Here is an 11,217-nt window from a genome sequence, read left to right on the forward strand (position 1 = left end):
GGCCCTAGTTTAGTTACCTTACATGTTTTATAACAAAAGGTGAAAAAGCATTAGAAATTTACTAATATTTATGGTGTTTATTTTTTCTTTTTTGTATAAGCATTTTTGTATTTAACACAGATTTGATTCCACTTAATGTTTTTCTTTAATTTTATAATTTTGTTTTATTTCTTCCTTCTGATAATAAGGAATTGTAAGTAAAAGATAAAGAATTCAGCATGTTATATGCAAGAAAATGGAAAATTTCAATGAAAGTCGTTTAAGGAATATACATTTCTATTCCTCTTGGAAAGGAATAAGAAAGTACCTACTCCTGAAGCAGGGAATTTAATGCTTTATGCTCCTATTATAAACTTGCATGTATACATTCATATATACTACATGACCATTCCCTATTGTAGTGGGTGTGGACAAATGTACATCCACATCAACACCAAACCAGTTTAACTACACCTCCATTCTCGGCCACCACCAAAAGATAGGTTATGGACTGTAGTACTAGTGCTTTTATCATTATCACCAGTGTGGTGTGCTTTTATCCTTATCACCAGTGTGGTAAGACAGATATGTGAGAAAGCTATAGGAAAAGGTAAGGATGTTTTTTGGGCTTTATGGTTCTGGAAAAGGCAGGGTAGACAGGAAGGCACTGCTTCCAAGAGCTGTCAATAGTTTTTCCGAAAGTAGTAGAGCATGTTTCAAGATTTGAAATGGAGAAAGTGAGTGGTACAAGGTAAAGGTGGGACTTCATCAGGGATGTGTTATGTCGCCCTGGCTGTTCAAGGAAGGCATGGAAGGCAGATGTGGAGGGAGTGAACACAAGGGGGCATCCTAGGATGAGATGGATGGATGGGGTGAAGGGGCCTTTGGGGAAGAGGGGAATGTCTGTTGAGGAAGGATGGGAGAGGACAGAAGACAGGTGAATGGATGATGTGATGCATGAGGTGGAATGGATGGGGGGGTGAAGTATGTGTGAGAAAAATTTGATGCAGCCCGGAGGGCGGTCGCCGATTGTGGCCTTGCTGTGGATGTGCTCTCTCTTGCGACACTGCCTCTGACCCAGGGCAGTGGACAAGATGCAGGGATGACCCATCATCCAGGAGGTGCCAAGATAAGAGGGAGGGTGGAGGGAAGCGGAGTGTATTCAGGGATGGGATGGGTGTGAATGTTTTTTATGCCTTTTTCTTTTTGGCTACCTCCCTTGTAAGGGAGAAAAAATCCTTGGTATATGTATGTACCAGTGTGAGATACCTTGCTGTTGATGGGGGTCATAAATCATATTAGTTTTGGCCATCAACATACGTCCAGACTCATTCAACAGATTAGCCTTACTGGGAGAGGTTAGGTGTTGAATAGTTTCCTGTCTGGATGAACCATCGTTCTAGCCGTAAACTTTCCCTTCTCCCTACTAAAGTTGTTTGGTTATCGGCTGTAGTTTACCAGCATTTCCACCATTGTGGACAATCTCATGTTGAGGTAAATTTCATGTGTTGATCTACTTAGTAGAAGGTGACAGTTTGGGTTGTGGTTGTTACTCCCCCCCCCTAAAGATGACTATTTTATCAGTTGTGATTTGATGTACTCATTGATGTTTGAGTGGTAGATAATTATTATAATAGAAATGATTGTTTCAGTCTTATGTACACTGGACATTTTAGTAGTATATATGTTATTGTGAGGGGAGAGGGAATGTGGTATGGTACTCTAGGTAGGTATGTGCATGTTCCCAGTTGTTTCTTAAACTTAGATTCCATTCTATACTAGAGTACATTAATATGGTTGTGATTTTCGGTTATGAACCCTTAGGGGCCAGACAAAGCCCTTGTGGCTCTGAAGTTTGACCTTGTTCATTCAGGTGAGTCTGGTAGTCTGCTCACAGGTCTCTTGCAGGATACTCATGGCTCAAAGGGGTGAGTATTTCCCTACCTGTCTAAAAGGATCTTGAAGTATTCAAAATCAAGTCAAAGGAAAACCAAAAGCTGCCCAACCATTTCTTTATGATTCCCCAGGGTTCAACTCTCATTCAGTTGATGCAGAGAGGCGCCAAACTTTACTGCCATGAACAGAAATGACAGAAAGCTGGCCAAGCAGGTTAGGACATTATTCTGGCAAAAGTTGAAATGATTACTGTTCAAACCCTACTTGGGTTGAGTTGAACTATGGGCATGAGTCAGTAAATTCTATGCTAGAGTCCTCTGTAAGGGGCACAGTCTTGAACTCCCAGTAAGGGGGAGTTTGTGCCATTAAACCAAATCATCGACAACAGAAAATCCTCCAGTGATGGTGTGTGACAGTTGGGGGCAGGAGATGATGTCTAAAAGCCCTTAGTCACAACCCACTCAGCAGGAAGGTGCCCAACAGGTGCCCCTTACAAAATCCACTTTAAGGGGGACCATCCTAGCCTCCCAACAGGTGGAAGTTTGAGATGTTAAACCAAATCAATTGATCAATATATGCCAAGGGCTTTTCCCACTAATAAAGGAGAACAAAGTTGAAAGGTATTTCACTCTGATCCACCACCCTTTCCTTCCTCTCACTTAGCTCCTTGTGGATGAAGGGCCATCCCTGTATCCCACCCACTGCCCTGGGTCAGAAAAAATACAGAAAATAGAGAATGGGGAGAAATAACCTTGGGCTGCATCAAAATATTCACACGCAACCACTCCCTACTTCCCCATCATCCCCTGCCCTCTCCCTTACTTGCTCAAAGCCACTTTCATCCCCATCCACCTCATCCCTGATTGTCTTGTTTTCCATCAACCTCTGCCTTCCACACCTTGCTAATCTTTCTTTGCTCATTCTCTCCATGTGTCCAAACCATCCAAATACTCTCATCTGTCCTATCTGCTATCATTTCCAACCCCACTTTCCTCATTTCTCACACTATCCAACTTTGTAACCCCTACCATGCTTCCCAGAATTTTCCTTTCTGCCTCTTAATTTCAAGTCTCTGCCCCATACAGTGTGGTCTGTGCAATTACTCCTTCATATAATTCTACATGCATCCATTCCCAGATGGCTAATTTTCCTGATGCTTTTTAATCCCCCAAGGCATTTCTTTGCTTCTATCAATCTACAACTTACCTCCACTCCTCCCTTTCCTGCCACATGTGATCTCAAATATTTGTAAGTATCCACTTCCTCCAGCCTTTCTCCTTGACCATTTCAGTACGAGTCAAATTCTTGCTTGCAGCATTGGCTGCCATATGTACGATTGATCACACTATTTGCATTATAAAGTATAAAGTCACTGCTGTATTACTTGTTCTCTTTTACTCTGAGGAATAATGAACACAGAAAACGTGATCAAACCAGTTCACAGAATCTGGTGGTAGCTCATGTACAACTACAAAAATATATATAAAAACGCCGATGCCGGCATCCTCATATGAATCCGTTTTCCCTAAAAAAGCGTAGACTCAGAGGTGTCTTGATACAGGTCTTTAAAATTCTAAAGGGAATTGACAACATCAAAAGTGACCAAATTTTTACATTGAATGAGAATCAGACAAGAAACAATGGTCTTAAACTCTCCGGAAATAGATTCAATTTGGAAGTAGGTAGAAACAACTTTGCCAACCGTGTAGTTAATGAATGGAATAAACTTCCTGCACAGGTAGTGCAATGTAGTTCAGTTCAAAGCTTTAAGAATCATTTAGATAAATACCTAAGATGCTGTAATGATTATTTCTTATTATTTTTGTTTTGTTATCATTTGTCTCTGATTTTTATTTATTATTAGTTATATGTCAATTAATTATTATTTACTATTTACCTGCTTGTTTATTATTTAACTATACCTATGCATTTATTTATGTATTTTATTTGTTATTTACATTATCAGTTTTTATTTATTTTATTATGATTTTTTTTTTTGCATCCGACCTAGATATGGATCAAAAGGTCTCCTGTCGGCATGCTCCGCCTTTGTAATCCTTTGTAAGTACCCACTTGCACCTCATGACACTTATGTAGATGTCATTGTGCTGAAGTAGTTAAGATTTCCAATTTGCTGCCATCCACTCCCCTTAGGTAAATCCACCTCTACCCATAGGACACTGTAAGCATGTACAGCAGTGGTTCTTAACATTTTTTTGGCTGCAATAAAAAATCCTGTCCAGATTGGCCATGGCGACCCTTACCTTCATATACACTTATTCAAATTATAAAATACTTGTGCTTGTAAACACGTGTGACAGTCATGTTCGATTTCATGTCCACTACCCATAGCTGGTAACACAGACACCAAACCACTGAGAATTTATGTAAAATCGAAGACAAAGTGCAGAGCTCCAGAAACGTAATCCTCCCTGTCAAATCTCAAACAGCACTGAGCCTGGAAACACTGCATGCCCTGGTGGCAGCCAACCTTGGTCTTGCTGCTAGGCATACATAAAATATCTGGCTCAGGATATTGAGGGTGAGGGACTTCCAATTTGTGGCATAAGTACTGATGTCAGCATTATTGTATCCAAACTTATGGTGGCTATTGTACCCTTACAAGGGAGATAGCCAGAAAATAAAGGCAAAACCCATTCCATCCCCACATGCTCCACTCCCTTTCACCACTCTCCTTCCCACTTATCTTTGCTCCTCCTGGATGATGGGGCATCCCTGCACCTTGCCCACTGCCCTGGGTCAGAAGCACTGTTGCAAGACAGCTGCTTCATTAAATCAGCAACACCCCCCCCCCTCTCTGTCCCCTCATGCAGAAAAAAAGACGGAGAAATCCCTTTGGGTTGCATCAAATTAGTTTTTACACGTACTCCCTATCCCCCACCCACTCCCTATCCCCCACCCACTCCCTATCCCCCACCCACTCCCTGTCATGCATCACAGCATCATACATACAAATGATTTGGTGACCCAAGGGTCAACAACCACTGATGTATAGGAACAACCCTATCCTCACCACATACCCAGGAAGTGACCTTGGTATTCTCTTTTTCACTGCAGCAACTGATGACAAAAATCCTTCCACAACATGGGTGACCAAGGATGAGATGGATGGATGGGGTAAAAGGGACATTGGGAAAGAGGGGAGTGTCTGTTGAGGAAGGATGGGAGAGGACAGAAGATAGGGGTGAATGGAGAATGGTTGTGTATGGATGATGCTGTGATGCATGAGGGGGAGTGGGTGTGGGATGGGGGGTGAGGGAGTATGTATGAAAAATAAATTGATGCAGCCTGAAAGGATTTCTCCCCATCTCCTTTTCTGCATGAAGGGACAGAGAGGGGGGGGGGGTTGCCAATTTAATGAAGTGGCCTTGCTGTGGATGTGCTGTGTCTTGCAACTCTGATTCTAACCCAGAGCAGTGGGCAAGATGCAGAGATCTGTCATTCAGGAGGAGCCAAGATAAGAGGGAGGGGTGTGGAATGGGTGGGAGTGGTTTTTATGCATTTGTTTTTTAGCTACCTCCCTTGCAAGGGGTAAAAGGGGGATGTCTGTTGAGGAAGGGAGAAGACAAAAGATGGGTGAGTGAAGAATGGTTGTGTATGGATGATACAGTCAGACTTTGCCCAACACAAGTGTTAGGTTCCTTAGCCTGTCAAACAGGACAAAATTCATGTTAAGGTCAGATTCCCAGATCCTCTTCAGACACTGGCACACATGACCCAGTGGACAATTCAAATCATGCTACTGTGAATCATGGTCATGTTTGGCAAATGCTGGGATATTTTATCTATTTGTGATGATGATGATGATATGGTTTAACATCACACACTCCCCCTATCGGGAGGCTAGGACAGTGCCCCTTACAGAGGGCTTTGTAGCGTGGAATTTAATGAACCATGCCCTTGGTTCAACTTCACTGGTGGCAGGATTCGAACTGCCTTCACCTCGACCTTGACTGCAAGTAACGACACCCTAACCCGCTCAGCTTGTTGGGCAAGGTCTGATAGTATAAATAAAATAAATACCCCTGCATTCAACCTCTTCATAAGTGATCTTCCAACAACAGATCCAGTGTATAACACCAGTATTCTCCTATGCAGATGACCTAACAATTACCCAGCATAACAATTGCAAAATTGCAGCTAAAATTACTACAATGGCTTAGAAAGAATAGAATGTAGGCTTCCCCTGTAAAATCATCAGTAGTACTGCTCATTCTAGACGACCATGATTTAAAAACATCCTATAGTAAAAGTGAATGTCACCCTTTCATTACAAAACCTAAAAATCCCGAGCTTCACTTTTGATAATCACATGTCCTTCAACCCCCATATCATGGACTTGACTGAAAACCAATAAGGAAATAAATATGCTAAGACTGGTAACGAGTTCATAGGCTTTAGTCAGCAGGACACTAATCAGTCTTCAGTTCTTGAGAACCACATTTGACTACATTTCCAAAACATGGTTCCTAGCAACTACAAAAATGCATAACCCCTACAAACTGCACACAATGAGAAATGATAACAATGAATTAAAACCACCCCAATAGTGCATCAGCATACAGAAACCAAAATCCTTCCCTTTGGACATTTGAAAATAATGAGTACATGAGCACAACCAAATGAATGCATCAAGAAAACTACACCAGCAGTTTGCTGAGTAACATCTGCAGTCTACCACTTGCATTACACGTTCCATCCATACAAAATCACATTCACTCGTATCACAAATGCAGTAGCTGTTGCTGGTTACCTGGGAGCTGTGGGTCTTTTGAAACAAATCTAGGGTACAAATTGATTGATTAAACATCTGACCCCACCATGTACCATTGCCTGGGACAGTAGTGGGAAGAATGAAGTGACTTTTAGCAAGAGGAAAGTTTGACAGTAACTGAATATACTGTCAATCTCAGTTGCCACCTCACACTTAGCATCAACTTTCCTAGTGGAAGTTGACCCCAGGAGCCACCATGAAGTGGTGAGGTAACTTTCCTCGTGGAAGGAAGACATAGCCCCTTGGCTACTGGCTGTGACTCCACAGTCATTGTGTTGCTTGGCAAGTGATATTTCCCTTGCCGATTGTAGGGGGCATTAACTGTCATTGTGTTCTTATAGCAGTTTGGTCCCGATTATGGGGAAGGAGTGCAACAAAGCGTCTTTGTTGCCTTGTGGAAAACTGCTGCTCCTTCCTTGTTACATTATCATTTAGCTTCAGCTTAAGACATTTTGCTAGGGGCAACTCCTCAGTCAGGTGAAGATTGAAAGTACGTTAAGGGCACCTTTTCTGGCCCCCTTCCTCATGCTGGGTGAGCAGTGTGGATCCTAAAGAGGGCTGCTCACTCATGCTGGCTGCTGCCAAACTGTACTACCTTGTGAGTCCTAGTACAAGGTGACCACTGGGCCGGCACAGTTTACCGTTTGGGTTGTGACTAGGGGTGTCTGGAGATCATCTCCTATCCCCACCATCACACACAATTGCAGGTGGACTTGTGTTAGTAGTGAGAAGGATGAATTTATTGTTAGATTGTAGAAGAAAAGTTCTGAGTCTCGGTTGCTACCTCACACTAAGCATAGACTTCCCCAGTGGGTAGCGGTGGCTTTTGGCAGTGAAATAAAGGGTGCTGTAAACACAAACAACACAGGGTCAACATACACAACCTTCCCCATATGCTATATAAATTTTATCTCTAAAAAACACTGGGGTACATTGTGTTGGTGAGTGTTGACCCCAGGAGTCCTGTGAGGAAGTTGAGAAGCAACAGGTAGCTGATTCTCCAGGGGGGGGACTATTCCCACCTCCATGTGGAGAGATGAGATAGAGAAATCTGTAAAAGTGATGGGACAGATTAGCAGTCATGCAATACATGGAAAAAGTTTGGAGAAACTCTTGTTCAGCTGACGGAATGGCAGAACTGTCTTGACATCTGGTGCTAGAACTTACTTGTTTTCTTAATGTGTTTGATTTCTTTCCTGCTCTTGTCTTAACTTGCTGATTTACCTCTTCAGAAGGTAGTTATATAAATAGTGCAGCCAGAAACTTGTGCATGAGAAAGAAGTCTGGTTATACTTACAAGGTACCTTCTGTATTCTCTACAATTCTTACAGCTGATCTATTTGCACAATCCATACTCCTTTCCTTGCAGTCCCATGATGGATCATGACATATTATTAATGGTTACCTTCCATTTCCATGACTGGATCCCCACAGCAGCTGGCAACAATACCTGCACCTCTCATAGATCTCCCTGGGAAAAAATGTTGAACTGTTGTCTGTGATGTGTTTTAAGATGGTTATGTTATCAGCTCATAGTAGTAAGAGGCCAGTTGCTGGTTGTCAGTTCTCCTTGTGTGAACAGGTGGAGGAAACACAGATGAAGTTGACAGAGGGAGACCTTCAGCTTGTCTAGGGAATAAGTGTCAGTCCCTCAGGACTTTACCTCCAGATGAAGGTCAGACCACTGATAGGTTTTGAAGGGAAATTAATCTCTCTGATGTCTTGTAGGACTACCATTTTCAGGGCATCACTAATTCCTCTTATAAGGGTGAAAAAAGCTCTTTGTATATAGACAGACTAATTCCTCTGACTACACTTTGAATACACACGTGATGGAATTTTCTGATTTATTTTTCATTCAGTCCGGATGGTATTATGAAAACTGACAGAATATTATTAAGAGCATTAAGCTGAAATTGAATTAGTATAGTAGAATTATTTGAGTAGGTGGCTTGCCATTATTGATGACTGTTGATTCACATAAACTTTGGCTTTGGCGATCTTTATTTTGAAATTTTAGGATATCACACAACAGCTTCAGCCATACCATTGGTACAAGTAAGGGAAAATTCCAAAGCAGCAATTTCTGCTGTTTGGAGGAGAAAAAAGGAAGTTGTAGAGAGAAGGGGAGGGGGCAAAATATACATGTAGAATAGAAATTAGGACACTTTCAACCGTTAGTTTACATGCAACTTGGAAATGCACTAGACCTGTTTAATTTTAAATTTGAATGCAGGGACTCCCAAGTTACAAACAATTGTAATTTTGAACAAAAATGCTTGCAAGACGAAGAAAAAAAAAATCTTGATATACATTGTTAGTCTTACAGACTATGCCTCTACTTGAAACAAGCCTGCATCATCAATGTGTATAGATGCCCATATTTGTATTGTTTTTCATATCTATAATTCTAAATATAAAGTTAAATAAATTGACATAATCCAATTTACTTCACACAATTGGGAAATGTTACCTGTTGTGAACTGGAGTTCCTGTACATTACATGACAATCCTTTAGTTTACCTAGGATAATTCTTCTGAGTGTAGGCAGAGTATCCCACTTAAAGAATAGGAACCATAAATCCATTCAAATTTATTACAGGATTTGATGATAACCCAACAAAAGACATGAATAATATAAAATGATTAGGTACAGTATAGCCTAAAGTAATGGCTATTCTTGTCCTGCTTTTAAGTAGTGAACTTGTCAGGCAAATTGCACAAATTGCACCATTTGCTATATAATAAATCTAAGGACTCAAGCAGGCTTTACAAGTAATGTGTTGTCAATTATCTGCAGACAGGCCTAGTTTTACCTACTTTATCAGCTTTACAAGTTTATTTTGTGAAATGGATGCAACACAATACTTTCAAAACCAATAATCCTTTCCATAACTTTAACAAATTGGGAAACCAGTTAAATGCTGCTGGTGTGGTGGGTAAGGTTGGAGAAAAGAAACTGTGTGGCAACAGCTGGGAGCTGCTCTATCCAAACAGCCATCTAGTGGGACATTCTCCTCTATAACAACTAAGTACAACTCTAGCAATTATAGCATTCTACAACCTAACAAACAACTGTAAATGGTTCACATTTCTTATTTTTGCCTAAAACAGCTACTGTATAAGAATGCCACATAAACAGTTCAGACAAATCTATATAAACCTAATCCAGTCTGTTGAAATGCAACAATTATCATGCTGAGCACAACCAAGGTCATTCAAAGCTTAGTTAGTTATTATTAAAAAATTCCTACTCAGCTTTCTTTCCATTTTGGACACAATCAATTCTTTAAATGCATAAGAGCAAAAATAATTCTTGGCACTGTGCTAACAACAGCTGTATAAAGACTGATTTGTGTACAAGAGAAAGGGTCTGGCTTAAAATGCGTAAATAATTCCTTTTATTCTAATTATAGAGCTTAATGATTAAAGTAGTTAGACTATACAAACAAGGAAGGATTTGATGTAAGAGAAATACAAAGCAAATACCAATGAGAATTAGAGTTAATAAAGATCAACAGTGCAATTTCCATTGTTTTAACTATCAGATATATGAAAAAGCTGAGATTAGGGTATGTCTTATATAAGTGATGTGTAAGGCTGGGTACCAAGACACAATTTACTGCTGCATTCATACAAAACTCTTCACAAAACTATCAAATTGAATGCCACATATTGTGGAGAGCATTATACATGAATACCACAATATCTAGTGTGTTGAAGCCCATGCTTATATATTGCTCTTATGTATGACATACCCTTAATGGGAAGAGCTCTCAATATTCACAGGATCACCAGCTTGCTATTACCCTACTTCTAATGGCCTCCTGACAATATCACACTTTTAATGGTTAAAGCTTGACTGGTGAATTCTAAAGCTTGTGTAAAGTAAAAATGACCAGAAAAACGAGAATCACTGTGTGCGCTCCTAGAGTTCTTGGGACTGACAAAGACATTTTAGACATAGCACACAGGGAATACAGTACAGGACACCAGATCAAACATGGCTTGACTAAAGCACTCCAACTCCAAATAATTATTCAAGAATCATGTTCAGTTGATCACACATCTGTGGCATTACTAAGCTTACCCTTTATACTGAAAAATAGTTATCTTTCCTATTGCTACACATATGACACTTAACTTTGGTTACTGCTTAATGTATGAACATACTCCCGTGTTACATTTAAGGCCTACAACAGAAAAAAAGTTATTTTGTGTGAATTCCAGGTCTAAACTGCTGGAAATTCAGCATACCTATAATACTGATTTTACTGCAAGTTTGAAGAAGTGAATTTAGGATTTTACTAGGTGACATACTTAAAAAATTTTGTACAATTTTGTGTAAGATGGTTTTAATCTGCCGGTGTTAACCTTGAGCTAAAGAGGCCTATATTATTTGAGATCCTATTTTATTTGAGATGGTCTTCACTCCAGGGTCCAATGCTCACCAGAATCCATTGTCTGAAATTAGCTAAAATAATATCTGTGAAGTACGCCACAATGTTGAAGAGTTACTGTTTGTGTTATGGGATAGTCCTTGGTGT

General features: G+C 40.4%; 1 protein-coding gene across 6 annotated transcripts in view; it reads right to left on the minus strand.

Moving 5' to 3' along the window:
• Positions 1–8,656: 8,656 nt before the first annotated feature.
• Rilpl (Rab interacting lysosomal protein like) overlaps positions 8,657–11,217 on the minus strand; it is a 48,095-nt gene continuing 45,534 nt past the window's right edge. For all 6 annotated transcript variants that reach the window (XM_076177991.1, XM_076177990.1, XM_076177992.1 and 3 more), the window contains one exon: positions 8,657–11,217. This exon is cut by the window's right edge and continues 1,456 nt beyond it. The gene's annotated coding sequence lies outside the window, so the exon portion shown is untranslated.

The sequence above is a fragment of the Oratosquilla oratoria genome, chromosome 41, assembly GCF_046742065.1.
Source record: "Oratosquilla oratoria isolate Oo_2021 chromosome 41, ASM4674206v1, whole genome shotgun sequence".
Taxonomy (NCBI): Eukaryota; Metazoa; Arthropoda; class Malacostraca; order Stomatopoda; family Squillidae; genus Oratosquilla; species Oratosquilla oratoria.